A 15,765-nucleotide genomic window follows, 5' to 3' on the forward strand; every position below is an offset into this window, starting at 1 on the left:
GCTTCAGTAAATAAAAAATAAAAAATCAGATTTCAGTTTGTCTCCTTACACGTTGCATCTCTGTGTAAAACCCAAAGTCTCCAAAGACAACCTGTGATATTTTATCTGGAGTGGGTGCATGTTTTGTAATATATAAAACAGTTGTTGCCTGTTATCTGCTGTTCCCTGTTGTAGTACTGGGATCGTGGGTAGGATGGTGTGTATCGCTGACAGAGGGAGAGCCTGGGACCGGTTCCCTGTGCACTCAGCTGAGGACTGTGGGTTCGTTGAAGCTGGACTGTCACTTGCTTATCTGCTCTTTCATCCCCCCCACAGCAAAGCCTTGTGATGGGTTTATCAGATATTCCAAAAATCCAGTTTTCCAGCCTTTGACATTGCCTCAGAACCCTGGGGAGCTCAAATGTCCAGGCATGGGAACGCTGCCGGACAAGTGTGCGAGGGCTGTTTGGGTCAGAGCGTGCCCCCCTGGGACAGGCAAGTCTGATGCCTGCAGATGTGCGTGGGAGCCTCTCCACTGAGGTTAGAAAATGCTTTATCTTGTGCACTTCATCCCCTGGCAATGGATATATCTAAGCTGTGAATCTTTCCCATTGGAAATCATAGAATCACAGACTGGTTTGGGTTGGAAGGGATCTTAAAGAGATCATCCAGTTCCAACGCCCCTGCCACGGGCAGGGACACCTTCCACCAGACCAGGTTGCTCCAAGCCCCATCCAGCCTGGCCTTGAACACTGCCAGGGAGGGGGCAGCCACAGCTTCTCTGGGCAACCTGGGCCAGGGTCTCACCACCCTCACAGCAAAGAATTTCTTCCTAAGATCTAATCTCAGTCTCCCCTCTTTCAGTTTAAAACCGTCCCCCCTCATCCTGTCACTACTTGTCCTTGTAAAAAGTCCCTCTCCAGCTTTCCTGTAGGCCCTTCAGGTACTGGAAGGTGCTAGAAGGTCTCCCCAGAGCCTTCTCTTCTCCAGGCTGAACAGCCCCAACTCTCTCAGCCTGTCTTCATATGAGATGGCATAATTAGGAACCACGCTCTGCAAAATAAAGACATACATGTGTGTTATGGGGCTTCCAATTACCCCATCAATTTACTAGGAGATGGCTACTGAGATAAGTAAGACTACTTTCTCTCTTTACTTACATGCAGGCAATGAAGGGAAAAAAATGAACTCTCCTCAAACTGTGTGTTTGTGGTCAGGATTAAACCTTAAGTAGTTAAAATATATAGTGCATTTGCATTCTTCTCTGCGTGCACTTACCACACTCGCTGATGCCGCCTTTGGTGCTCGGCTCTCCCCAAAGCTTGCATCTCTCTGGTGACGGACACCCGCACAGAGAGGACAGACCAGCAGAAAGAGAAATGAGAGAAAGGTTGAGAACTCACTGTTTTTCTTTCTCATCTCTTTAGAGTTCAGTCAGCCATCAGCATAGCACCGGTTTTCCATCAGTTTGAGTCCAGAGTCAATCTTTTCCAAGAGAAAATGTGTTCTGACTCTGGCATCCCTGGTATGTCACGTGTGTTCACCAAACAGCAGCCGTGTGTCCCACGCACGTGTGCCCGTGCCTCCCTCCATAGGAGAAGCCGCGTGGATCACAGAATCACAGAATCAATCAGGTTGGAAGAGCCCTCTGGGATCATTGAGTCCAACCATTGCCCTGACACCACCATGGCAACTAGACCATGGCACTAAGTGCCATGTCCAGGCTTTTCTCAAACCCCTCCAGAGATGGTGACTCCACCACCTCTCTGGGCAGCCCCTTCCAATGGCTAATGACCCTTGCTGAGAAGAAATGCTTCCTAATGTCCAACCTGAACCTCCCCTGGCCAAACTTGAGGCTGTGTCCTCTTGTCCTATCACTAGTTGCCCGGGAGAAGAGGCCGACTCCCACTCCACTCCAACCTCCCTTCAGGTAGCTGTAGACTGCACTAAGGTCACCTCTGAGCCTCCTCTTCTCCAGGCTAAACACCCCCAGCTCCCTCAGCCGTTCCTCGGAGGTCAGACCCTCCAGACCCTTCCCCAGCTTGGTCGCCCTCCTCTGGACTCGCTCCAACACCTCAGCCTCAACAGATTCTATATCTGTGAGTGAAACACAAGATCACAAATGAAAAGAGATTAAGACTTGGAAATTTTAGCTAGCCCAAAGTATTTGGAATTTAAAAGCAGAAATGCTTTGGTTACACACAGCTCTATAAGGTGATGAGGTGGTTGATGGTGTGTTATCCGCACCCCTTCTGCCAGCGAGGCTGGAGCTGGGCAGAGATCACCCGGTCAGCGAAGGAAGCAATTGAGCAAGGAACCCAACAGATTTGGGCCTCATTTTGAGACACTACAACAGCGTTAAGTCACGTTGAGCACTGTGGAGGCTGCAGTCTGGGTCTCAGCTCCTGGGTAGAGTTCATCCACTTGCTTCTTACAAGTGTGTGCAAAATATTTCCAATACTAGAGACTTATTGGTTATTTTTCCTCTAGTACGAGTGCTTCACTGCTTTAAAAAATAAACCTGGAACTACATCTCCAAAAACCCATGTTTTTTTTTTTTCAGTGATGAAGGGAAAATAGAGAGAGACTTTGCCTTTGAGCTTGTGAAAGTTTCTTAAAAGCAACACAGAGGACAAGTTATTCTTGAGATTGCCACGACCACAAATTTACCACTGGTCTGACAAATACTGTGTGAATGTGTTAAGTAAACTGCTCTACAAACGCTGAATATCTGTAGTTTATTTCAGTGTGTGTTTTGGAAGGAGCTTGGGCTTGTTTTATCATTCCCAGCCCTGACACCCACTCCTTTTTTTTTTTTTTTGTGGCTTGTGAAAATCCATTAATCTCTTTGCTTTTGTTTCCCTCTCTGTAAAACAAAGCTGGGCTCAGGGAGGTTGAGACCTTTGCCGTGGATCTCAGGGGGCTGTGGGCAATGCCCTCTAACCTCTCTGATTCACGTTGCCTAATTCCCAGAGGAATTAAAGATGAGCCCACTTAGCCATTCAAAGCAAGAACATTGTAAAATCTGTCACTGGTAGAAATTAAGAAAATTTTAATTGATAAGTTGCCTATTTCATGCTGGCAAAGTGTTGTTTGATTTTTTCCCTCCTCCATATTCAGAACCCTCTCAGCATCTGAGGTGTCGTCACCTTTTCAGCTGTTTCTTCATCTGAAATGTGATGGACAAAATTACAGATGACATCCAGGAAAACTCTCTACTTCATATGTAAAGGTTGAATATTTTTTTTTCCCTGCTTGGCTGCAGTGGTTGTTTTTCTAATCTCTTACTTAATTACATATAAAACATTTTCAGCCATTTGCCAGCAAATATGACATAATCCGTTTATTTTGAAGCACTGGACCATTCCATGCAATTCAGAGAAGCTCCATTTTCCGGTGTAGCTGGCTACTTGAGGAAGGTTAGGCCAAAATTATGAAGTCTCAAGTTCCACGCTGGCTGCAGCAAAGTCTAGCTCTGAAATAACTTGCTGATGACCGTGAGCTTTAGCTTAATGCTGGTGAAAGCAAAATTTGGCGTAAACTGCTCTATGCCAAGTGAAACCTGTGCCAGTGAGAGGATAATGAAACCCACTACGTTTGCTGCAAATTTGCAGTTGATCAAGAGAAATTTACAGTCTGATGTCATTGAATGCTGCGTACGATTAACTTCATCTTGTAGGTTGACAGGGGTTATGCGTTGGTTGGGCTGTTAGACTGTTTGGGGGCTTGTTTATTCGGAGAGGGAAGGGCTGGTTGTATCTCCAGCATTAGCACTTTGGTTTTGCTTTTTTATTGCTCATTCCTTGAACCCAGAATACAGAAGTTACATGACTTGCATGTTTCTGGCTGTGTTCCTTCTCAAGGGTGTTCTCTGAAAGCTCGGATAATCCCTGAAAAGAGTCACAGAATCAGAATCACAGAATCAATCAGGTTGGAAGAGCCCTCTGGGATCATCGAGTCCAACCATTGCCCTGACACCACCCTGGCAACTAGACCATGGCACTAAGTGCCATGTCCAGTCTTTTCTTAAACACCTCCAGAGATGTTGACTCCACCACCTCCCTGGGCAGCCCCTTCCAATGGCTAATGACCCTTGCTGAGAAGAAATGCTTCCTAATGTCCAACCTGACCCTCCCCTGGCGAAGCTTGAGGCTGTGTCCTCTTGTCCTATGACTGGGAGAAGAGGCCGACTCCCACTTCACTACAACCTCCCTTCAGGTAGTTGTAGACTGCACTAAGGTCACCTCTGAGCCTCCTCTTCTCCAGGCTAAACACCCCCAGCTCCCTCAGCCGTTCCTCATAGGTCAGACCCTCCAGACCCTTCACCAGCTTGGTCGCCCTCCTCTGGACTCGCTCCAACACCTCAACATTTTGTTGCTCAAAGGCAACAAATCTTTTATTCCTGGCCCTGTGACTAACTAGGGTGCTTTAGCCTTTGGCTATGGCACTTCGTGGAGTGTTAGTGGGACAAACTGCATCCCGGTCATAGCCCTGGCTGGCCTCGTGTGTAACCTCTGCATGGTTGGGTGCTGGTGGAGACCAAGTTTAGTGCAGGTGGTGAAGAGGAGGGTCTGCTAACTGTTTGAAAGATGGACACAGAGGAAAAGCCAGACCCCAAATGTCAGATTTAGCTTAACAATGCAGTGAAGACGTGATGTGGCAAAGACTCTGAGCTTCCTGGAGTCACTGAAGTGCTTGGAAACAGAGACTGAATTAATTAAGTCCGTGAAGGTGGTGTGAGTAAGTCCCTAAAGCCTGGATGTGAGAGCAATATAATGTAAGATGTAGGCTTACCCACATGTAAGTACTGAGCGGTGGCTAAAGAGACAACGTAACTCCCAAACCTCCCCCTCCTATGGTCACCTTGCTGATTGGGTAAACCTCTTCTCTGCTGCAGAGATGGAAGCTCTGTAGCCATTTGCCCTTTCGTTATTTGGAGACAGTAACTAACCAGTTGGAGCCGTGTCGAACATTTGCTTTATTTATTTTTAATTTTCCCACATTACCTTTTCTATATGGTTCTTTATAATGTTAACGCAAACTGTAAAGCCCGTGCACGTGCCTTGCCTCTAAGACAGATGGTCCTGCTTGCACCCATTGTGTCCTTTCATTTCCTTACCATATGGCAAGCAGCAAGGTCTTGGGATATACGGTTTTGATTTTTTTTTTAGCTGTGTGTTCAGCTTCTTTCATGTGGCTCCCATCAGCAGCAGCTGTTGTAAACACCTTGGATATCTTTAGAAGAACCTGGAGAAAGTGTTGGGTGGATTTTGTGTCTCAGTCTTCCCAGGAGCACCTGGTACACAGCTAATTTTTGCTGTTGTGGTTTGAAGTTTCTTTGCTTGTTTTTGATACCGCGGGTCAGATTTAGAAGAGTTTTAAAAAGCCGAAACTCTTTTCCTTTGGTGGAGAGAGGTGTTAGCCCTGTGGCTTCACAGAATCACAGAATCAGTCAGGTTGGAAGAGCCCTCTGGGATCATCAAGTCCAACCATTGCCCTGACACCACCATGTCAACTAGACCATGGCACTAAGTGCCATGTCCAGTCTTTTCTTAAACACCTCCAGAGATGGGGACTCCACCACCTCCCTGGGCAGCCCCTTCCAATGGCTAATGACCCTTGCTGAGAAGAAATGCTTCCTAATGTCCAACCTGAACCTCCCCTGGTGAAGCTTGAGGCTGTGTCCTCTTGTCCTATCGCTAGTTGCCTGGGAGAAGAGGCCGACTCCCACTTCACTACAACCTCCCTTCAGGTACTTGTAGGCTGCAATAAGGTCACCTCTGAGCCTCCTCTTCTCCCGACTTCTTGGAAGGCTGTGACATTTCCCACCAGCCATGCACCTGAGTGGCTAAGAACGTGCCTCAGCATGTGGCAATGTCAGATGGGCTAAATAAAGCAAATCCCACATCAGCTGTGATGGGATGCGACTTGCCCGTGTGATGGCATCCGAAGCTCTTGTCCTAGCTGTGGAGCTGGGCTGTCTCCAGTATTCACAGAATCACAGAATCACAAAATCAATCAGGTTGGAAGAGCCCTCTGGGATCATCGAGTTCAACCATTGCCCTGACACCACCATGGCAACTAGACCATGGCACTAAGTGCCATGTCCAGTCTTTTTTTAAACACATCCAGAGATGGTGACTCCCTGAGCTCATTCATGTGGAGCTGTGACCAATAAGGCCAGATTTTCTCCTGGTTTCTACCAGCGCGTTCTTGTTTGTGCTCTTGGTGTATGGGGTATGGGCTGGCTCAGGGGTGCCTGGCCATGCTGGGATGTGTTGCGAGGAGGCAGGCTGGCAATTGCTCAGCACAGCCTGGTGATGAAGAGATCAGTCCTTTTCCTTGCCTCACCTCATGCTGTGTTCTAGACAAAGCCTTTAATTGACAGTCTTCTGGCTGTAAAAGCGAGGATAACATTTCCCTCCCCTGCAGACTCCAGACTGATCCTTCTTAAAGGTCGTGCTTTCAGAAACGTTGGTGTTGGTTGCCCCTTAGGACAGCACTAAGGCTTGGTGCCTTGTGGTCTGTGGCAGAGGAGGTGCTGCGGCAGCGGGAGGAAGGCCAGCTTGCTTACGGATTTGCTTGTGGTCTGGATCCCTTGGGAAGAACAAGACGAAAAACATGGCAGCTCTGCTCCTCGTGAGGAATTTGTTACTGGTCCCTGGTTGACTTTTGCTTGCTGTACCTCCTGGGTGTGTTTTAAAAGCAGGTTCTGTGTTAACACTTTCCGTCCCAAAGGATGCTGACTTGCTAGCACAGAGGCTGTAGTAGAAGCAGTCAAGAAATTTACTTGTTTCTTGTCTGTAGTAAATAAGCGTCTGGGGTTTTATCGCCCTTACACTTGCCCAGTTTGCCTGTAGGCACCCAGTAATTCAGAGCCCTCCCAGGAAAGCAGGAGCGGTTATTATGTGTCCATGCCAGCCTTGATCCTGTTACCTTGCAGTGTGAGAATGAACTCCAGTTACTGCCAGTGTCAAAAGTTGTATGAGTTTCTAGGTGTGCAGATGGCTTGTTGTGCTGGGTATCATAGAATCACAGGCTGGTTTGGGCTGGAAGGGACCTTAAAGATCATCTAGTTTCAACCCCCCTGCCACGGGCAGGGACACCTTCCACAGGTTGCTCCAAGCCCCGTCCAACCTGGCCTTGAACACTGCCAGGGAGGGGGCAGCCACAGCTTCTCTGGGCAACCTGGGCCAGGGTCTCACCACCCTCACAGCAAAGAGTTTCTTCCTAAGATCTAATCTAAATCTCTCCTCTTTCAGTTTAAAACCGTTCCCCCTCGTCCTGTCACTACTTGCCCCTGTAAGAAGTCCCTCTCCTGCTTTCCTGTAGGCCCTTCAGGTACTGGAAGGTGCTAGAAGGTCTCCCTGGAGCCTTCTCTTCTCCAGGCCGAACAGCCCCAACTCTCTCAGCCTGTCTCCAGAGCAGAGGGGCTCCAGCCCTCTGAGCATCTCCGTGGCCTCCTCTGGACTCGCTCCAACAGCTCCGTGTCCTTCTTCTGTTGGGGCCCCAGAGCTGGACGCAGCACTGCAGGGGGGTCATGCGGTAAAGTTTTAGAGGGGGGCGTTGGTTCTGCTGAGGCCATTGGTGCTGATCCTTCTACCACAAGTGAAAGGGGAATGGTGTTCTGTCAGCTGAGCGTAAACCCAACACGTTTTTCCTGGAGGAATGCAGACGCCCGCATAGCTAACTGTGACTTACGTGTGGTAGGGTTTTTTTTAAGTTACCTTTCACAAACAAACTGGAAATAATCCACAGATGTCTGCTGATCACAGTTTGAAAACTGCTGTTCTCGAGCCATCCTGAAGTTGAATTCCTTTGAAAAAGTCTGGCTAACTTGTCTGCTTCTGTAAGTCTGCTACCTGGTACAACACACCCACATACCTGGGACTGATGGGCTCTAGGAGTAGGGAAGGAGTTACCGTTCCTGACTGGGTTTAGATTTGTCTTTGTATTCTGTGTCGTCCGCTCCTGGTGGAAGCATTGCAGATCATCAGGGTGGAAAGAGATTCATGTGCACAAGCAATGAGGAAAAACTTAATTAAGTTGTTGTAAGTGCTTTTGCCTGTGCAAGGCAAGCCTGGAGCTCTGTCTCGGGGTCTAAACTTTTAAACTTGGCAGAATTCTCTGTGTGAGAGCACGGCAAAGAGAGCGCTGTGCGTATGACAACAATACTGACTGCCTTGACAGCAGGGCTGGGATTTCTCCCTGTGTCTCTAATGATCTGCTCATCTGGTCCATGCTCCTACCCCAGCCCTCTCCCTGCCCAGACAGTGAGCCCTTTCATGAGGGAGAAGTGCAGAGTCATATTTCTGAGTGCAAATTGGCCAGGGGATTTATTTGTAGGGTAGGCTCGGCCAAGCTCATTTCTCTCAACAGCTACACCATGAGGGAGCTGCACAGAGCTGGAGCAGGGAAGGGGTAAGCGAATACCAGTGTGTACATCACCAGCAGACGGAGGAGCTGAGGGCTGACCCTCATCTGTTGGAGGGCAGGTTATGGAGAGGGCCAAGAGTTTTCTTCACAGAATCACAGAATCAACCAGGTTGGAAGAGACCTCTGAGATCATCGAGTCCAACCGTTGCCCTGAGGCAAATGCTGAGTGTCCTCTACTTTGTCTTGGTGTCTTTCATGCTTAGATGCTTCTGTAGAATGGTGCAATAGAAATATAATACTTTGCACTGGGCTTGTTGGCCTACGTGCCCCAGGAGTGCTAAGAAGAATCCCAGCCCTCTGGAAGTTGATGGGATACCTCTCATGGTTGCTGGTGTTGCCACTGGGGGACTCTTTGGTCAGGCTGCTGCACTCAGGCAGTCCTGAACTTGGGATGGTGACTGACTCCAGGCTTTCTTCCTGCCTGCAGCTCCCCTTTTCCAAGCCTTCGTGGGCAAAGACAGATTGTTGCTTCTGATGGAATGGATGTGTACCCATGGGGCATACGTATGCTTCAGCTTTTTCTAACTCTGTGCAGGTGTTGCCCTGCCTTCTCAGGAGGTGGGCATCAGGGTTGCAGAAAGGCATGAGGTCTTCTATTAAGCTGTGCAGGTTCGGTACAGAGCACTGTAATACAACTGCTGTCCAAAAGCCTACAGAGATGGAATTTTACAAGCTGTTGCTCAGCGAGCGTGTACCTGAATCCTCAAAGTCTTCCAGACCTGCTGAACTGGAAGATATCTCCTAGCATTGCCACATTTTTTTCAGAAATCACCGCACATACACGATAAGTTTTACTGTTGAGGTTTTCTTTGTGATGCCTCTGTGCACCTGAGTATGTAGGCAGGTAGCAGCTTGTTGGAGACTAGGTCTGGAGGGCTTGGTGCTGTTGTCCTCTTGACAGTCCTGTTCAGCCTGCAGCAACAGCAAAGGAATTCCTGGTCTGCTGGAGAGGCACAGGGTCGGGATGGAAATCTGCCCTAAATGCAGAACTGACTTAAAATAGATACATGGGCAGGGACACCTTCCACCAGATCAGGTTGCTCCAAGCCCCATCCAACCTGGCCTTGAACACTGCCAGGGAGGGGGTGGCCACAGCTTCTCTGGGCAACCTGGGCCAGTGTCCCACCACCCTCACAGCAAAGAATTTCTTCCTAAGATCTAATCTAAATCTCCCCTCTTTCAGTTTAAAACCGTTCCCCCTCGTCCTATCACTCCATGCCCTTGTCAAAAGTCCCTCTCCATCTTTCCGTAGCCCCTTCAGGTGCTGGAAGGTGCTAGAAGGTCTCCCCAGAGCCTTCTCTTCTCCAGGCTGAACAGCCCCAACTCTCTCAGCCTGTCTCCAGAGCAGAGGTGCCCCAGCCCTCTGAGCATCTTCGTGGCCTCCTCTGGACTCGCTCCAACAGCTCTGTGTCCTTCTTGTGTTGCGGGCCCCAGAGCTGGACGCAGCACTGCAGGGGGGGTCTCACGAGAGCGGAGCAGAGGGGCAGAATCCCCTCCCTTGCCCTGCTGGCCACGCTGCTGGGGATGCAGCCCAGGACATGGTTGGCTCTGGGCTGCAAGCGCACATTGCTGGCTCATGGTGAGCTTCTCATCACCCATCACCCCCAAGTCCTTCTCAGGGCTGCTCTCAGTCCACTCTCCACCCAGCCTGTGTTTGTGCTTGGGATTGCCCCGACGCACATGCAGGACCTTGCACTTGGCCTTGTTGAACTTCATGCGGTTTGCATCAGGGACTCTCACCATCACCTTTGCCGGATGTCTCTTTCGTTCATTCTTGCTGGGGTGTGTTCCTTGCCCCCTCCCTCCCCAACTGACTGTCGGTTTGGAAACCTGCACGTTGCTCACAGAAAGTCTGCGGGATGCTGAGGGCACTTGGTGCAGCACAGCTTGTTTGTCCAGCAGGCCAGTCCTGCTTCACGTGCCAGTGGGAGTCCCAGCAGTTGGGTTACGTACCTGTGCTTTCAATAGGAGGAAGTCTGATTTGAAAACGAATCAGCCCAGGGACTTACTGATGTGTGACAGTGACGTGTCGTTGTTCTCCACCTGCGTAGCTCCTTGAAGGAGAAGCTTACCCTTTTGGAAAGAGAAATGAAAATTGGAAACTGCTGAACAGAGTGAATGGCTTTCCTCAAACATCAGAAGGCCGGGGAGCTGTGATCTGAAGGTCACTGCAGGGGAAGGAAAGATGTTTGCATCAGGCTGTGTGTAGAGGTTGGAAGTACCAGGGAGTCTGGTGTGAAAATAAGAAATACCGTTGATTTTCTGTGACTACTTTGAGCATCTCCTGCCCTTCTAAACATATCTATCTTTCTCTTTCCAGAGGCAAAATCTTTCTGGATAGCCAAGTATCCTTTGCTGCTTTACTTGTAGGAAGAACAATTCATGGCCTGTTCTTACATTTTTCTTGAGGCTCTTCCCTCCTTTGAAGCGGACCTCTTCTTCAAATGCTAAATTTGGATTTTTATCTCAGAAAACATTGTTACTAGCACTTGTTGAGTTCTTCCTCTGCCTTATTCTGGTTTGAGATGCAAATCGTTGTGTTCTTATTTTATATTTCCTATGGCCTCAAAGAAAAGCTTCGGGAACAATGTCTTTATTGTTGCGTATCAGCAAAGTTTTCACTTGAAAGGGACAGTTGTTGTGTAAAATTCACTCTAGTGTCACACAACACACCCTGCCAGTTTCCAGATCACGGAGCAGCTGCTCAACTGGTAAAAAGCTGAATTTTTCTTTGCTTCGGAATTAGCTTGGTGTGTTTCTTCTTGCTTCTTGAGCTTCTCCTAATTAGCAACATGATTTAAAATATTCTGTTTCCATTTCCTATTTTCTTACACTGTGTCTGTCAGCCTGCACTGGACAAGTGCCGAAAAATCACTTTTATTTGTAGCCATTTAATCGTACAGTATTTGGATTACAAGAAAAAGTGTTTCTATGTGTGTTTAAATGGCTTTGATTAAGTGTTGTAAGATATGATTAGAATGAAAATCCATTTGTAATGGTGAGGAAGTCATGTTTATTATTTTTAAGTCAAGAGTTCCTAAAAATGTCTTGTCTGGAAAGAAGGAGGAATGGAGCGTACCTGTCTCAACCACATAACGTGGGTTACGTTCAGCTAATCCTCTTCAAATCGGTGTAATCCTGAGATAAATATTGCATTATTCTTTGCCTGCTTCAAAGGAAGAGAAGTCTGTCCACCCGTACCAGGACTGCAGTGTGGGCAATGGCTTTATCCTTGTGTCAGCAAAAGAGAGATCTTGGTTTACGGTAATAATGGCAAGTTTTGGACTTTCATTGTAAGCTCAGGAAGGAGGTGAGGTTCGGGGAAAGTCAGGGAAGGTAAAGGAAGGTGTAGAGAAGTATTAGCTTTTCTTTCCTGGAATGTTGTAAAACCTACTTTTACATTCTGAAAATCTCTGTATTGTGTATGTGGAACTGTAAAGAGCATAAGATACACAAATACGGGCTGCACACAGATACAGAATGGGTTGAGAGCAGCCCTGAGGAGAAGGACTTGGGGGTGATGGGTGACGAGAAGCTCACCATGAGCTGGCAATGTGCGCTGGCAGCCCAGAAAGCCACCCGTGTCCTGGGCTGCATCCCCAGCAGCGTGGCCAGCAGGGCGAGGGAGGGGATTCTGCCCCTCTGCTCCGCTCTCGTGAGACCCCCCCTGCAGTGCTGCGTCCAGCTCTGGGGGCCCCAACAGAAGAAGGACACGGAGCTGTTGGAGCGAGTCCAGAGGAGGCCACGAAGATGCTCAGAGGGCTGGAGCCCCTCTGCTATGGACACAGGCTGAGAGAGTTGGGGCTGTTCAGCCTGGAGAAGAGAAGGCTCCGGGGAGACCTTCTAGCACCTTCCAGTACTTGAAGGGGCTACAGGAAAGCTGGAGAGGGGCTTTTTACAAGGGCATGGAGTGATAGGACGAGGGGGAACGGTTTTAAACTGAAAGAGGAGAGATTTAGATTAGATATGAGGAAGAAATTCTTTGCTGTGAGGGTGGTGAGACCCTGGCCCAGGTTGCCCAGAGAAGCTGTGGCTGCCCCCTCCCTGGCAGTGTTCAAGGCCAGGTTGGATGGGGCTTGGAGCAACCTGGTCTAGTGGAAGGTGTCCCTGCCCGTGGCAGGGGGTTGGAACTACATGGTCTTTAAGGTCCCTTCCAACCCAAACCTTTTTATGATTCTATATACCTCTGGATGAAAGCTCTCACGAGGTGGTGTGGGGGCCAGGAGGCAGGCACTGTGTGCTTACTGATACTTGTAGGGCACAGCTGTAACTTTTTGGGGAAAAGAAAAAGAAGAAAAAAACCCCAAACCTAAATTTAAAAAGTAAGCCACTGAGTGGAATGACTTGGGTCTGCCTTTTCCTCCAGTACTGGGCATCTAGTGGTCCATGATCTGAGTCTTCTTACTGGGGGAGCCTTGCACTCCTTCTGCAAGCTTGGTACAGAGACTGAGAGCTTCTCAGAAGTTTCTATTTTGGGGGACCCATGGTAATGTGGTGGGGACCCTTGGTAATGTGGTATGGACCCATATTCAATGTGCCCATTGAAAAAGCAGTGGCACTGAGCACCTAAATTTGGAGCAGATTCTGCCCTTTAAAACCTATCCAGTTTTTGTTACCAGAGTCAAAAATATTTCTAAATACCAGTGTTCCTTCCCAGTGGCTTACACAGTTGCATTAATCTTGGACAGCTGCATTAGCTGGTGTCTCGATTAGCGCGGGTGGGAACAAGCTATCCTTACAGGACTGTTGCAATTAATTCCTCATCTGAACAGATTGATTTCAGAGGCCAGTCACAGCCCTGATCCTGTGCGTATGAGGCTTCGTGGGCTTTCCTTGTGGGAGTTGTTCCCTTGAAGCCAAGTCTGCTTGGAAATACTTGCAAGGCCAGACACAGATTTTTTATTTTTCGCATCTTTCAAACTTTGCAGCTGGGAAACCACAGGGGGAACTAAAGCAAGACGAAGAGGGGACTTGGGGCTGAAGCAGGAGGAACATCTTTTGCGCTGCAAGAGAATTCCCCTTACACGGATGCCGGAGAAGCTGTTAAATGTGGATTTTTGACTATTGGCATGAGGCAGCCACAAGCCTGATGGCTTTTCTGGGGAGATATTGATTCCCTCGTTGTGTTTTCTAGAGGCAGTGGTTTGTGCCCACTGGGCTGAAGCACGTACCTGTCGTGGCACTGTGCTATCAGAGATAGGCTGAGCGTCTTGGAGTGAGAGACAAGGAAGTCTGAGAGATTTCTTGAGGTAGAGTGGAGAGAGCAAAGATCCTGGTGCGTGCAAAAGTACGTACACACTTACATCTGTGAATCATTCTTTCACTTGGGCTTGGAAGATCATCGAAGGTTTTAAAATCGCTGCTGCTGCCAGCAAAATCCATTATCCACAAGCTGCTGAAGGCCACGGGGAAAGAGTGAGAGAAGGGACCTATTTGTTGCATTCCTGTACTGTGAGGTCCTCTTCTTGTACGGCTGCCCAGCCTGGAGAGTGTTGCTGCTCTTGTTAATGGCTCAACGCTCCCACGCAGCTCCCTGCCACGGCTCGGGGCTCAGACCACCTCTCTGCTGGGAGCTGACATCTTAGGGACCAAGTTACAATAATTTAAAAAAAAAAACAAAAGAAGGCACTTCCAAAAGTCTGTCCTTAATTAAGGAAAACCCTAGAACAAATGCCAAGTCCCTATGAAGCCAAACAGTCCCAACACATACATTAAGAGTTTAGCAACTTGTTTAAATGCTTCAACAGTTCTTTGAATTTGGGCCTGAATGTTCAGCTTTTATTAATGAAGTGTGTGAGCATAATTGTGCTCAAATAAGTGGTGGCAAGGAAGGTTTAAATCTGTTCACAGTCTCTGAACTGCATTGTTGTGAGCTAGCTTGGTGGCATCTCATGATGATCCTCTGATCCCATTGATATCTGTGAGTTCTGGGCCCTGCACTTCAAGAAAGATGTTGAGGTGTTGGAGCGAGTCCAGAGGAGGGCGACCAAGCTGGTGAAGGGTCTGGAGGGTCTGACCTACGAGGAACGGCTGAGGGAGCTGGGGGTGTTTAGCCTGGAGAAGAGGAGGCTCAGAGGTGACCTTAGTGCAGTCTACAACTACCTGAAGGGAGGTTGTAGCGCAGTGGGAGTCGGCCTCTTCTCCCAGGCAACTAGCGATAGGACAAGAGGACACAGCCTCAAGCTTCACCAGGGGAGGTTCAGGTTGGACATTAGGAAGCATTTCTTCTCAGCAAGGGTCATTAGCCATTGGAAGGGGCTGCCCAGGGAGGTGGTGGAGTCACCATCTCTGGCTGTGTTTAAGAAAAGCCTGGACATGGCACTTAGTGCCCTGGTCTAGTTGCCATGGTGGTGTCAGGGCAATGGTTGGACTCGATGATCCCAGAGGGCTCTTCCAACCTGGCTGATTCTGTGATTCTGTGTGTGATTCTGAGCCCTGCTTGGTTTGCTGGTTTTTTTTGAGAAGATCCTGAGCAGGAGAACGTGAAGTAGTTGATAGTAACAACTCCTCTGTGGTAAAGGAGGACATTTTCACAGCTGAAATGAAGCACTAGAGTTTGGAAAATCAGGGTATACTGCCCAACTGGGTGCTGAACAGCTCTTTACTTGTGCATGGAGCCATGCTAGAGGCAGTAAAAGGGGGAAGGTGACAGAGCCATGGCTACAAAAGCTTTGTCTCAAGCCGTTGTAAGGGCGCAGCTGCTTTCTGGTCATTCTCCGCTGCCTTGGGAGCCTCCTTCTCACTGCCTGTCAGAAGTGTTTTGCCTCTGTCTTTGTTTTGAATTTTTTTCCTCCCCTTTAGGATCCGTACTTTCTCTTCCAGTCTCCCAGCTGCGCTGTTTCCTAGTCAAGCTAATTCATCACTGGTTCGCAGTGGAAACTGCCAGTTTGGTGGGCAGCATTCAAACAAAAAGGCAGGGAGAAATGACTCGTCTGTTACTTTATTTACCACTTGTTTTGGGAAATCTAAATCCAAATTTGTATTTGACTCATATTAGGACTCCGTTGCTGGACTTTATTTTTTTATTGTTTTTGGCAGGGCTGAATTCACACCCAGAATAAGCACAGTCATCAGTCAGGGTGAGCTCAGTTCGCCACTTGCACCGGGGAGCTCTTTGAGCTGCCCAAAGTGACTGAAAGCCAAAGACCTCTGAAGATCATCTAGGCCAACCCCCTGCCAAAGCATCCTGTCACTGAGCTCCACTGAGAAGAGTCTGGCCCCATCCCCTTGACACCCCCCCTAAGGTATTTGTAAGCATTGGCAAGATCCCCCCTCAGTCTGCTCTTCTCCAGGCTGAACAGCCCCAGCTCCCTCAACCTCTCCTCCTAAGAGAGATGCTCCAGCCCTCTG

General features: G+C 48.6%; 1 protein-coding gene across 1 annotated transcript in view; it reads left to right on the forward strand.

Annotated features, from left to right (window-relative positions):
- Nucleotides 1–15,765, forward strand: part of COLGALT2 (collagen beta(1-O)galactosyltransferase 2) — a 67,878-nt gene that overhangs the window by 19,487 nt on the left and 32,626 nt on the right. The gene's annotated exons all lie outside the window — the stretch shown is intronic.

Source organism: Nyctibius grandis, chromosome 21, assembly GCF_013368605.1.
Source record: "Nyctibius grandis isolate bNycGra1 chromosome 21, bNycGra1.pri, whole genome shotgun sequence".
Taxonomy (NCBI): domain Eukaryota; kingdom Metazoa; phylum Chordata; class Aves; order Nyctibiiformes; family Nyctibiidae; genus Nyctibius; species Nyctibius grandis.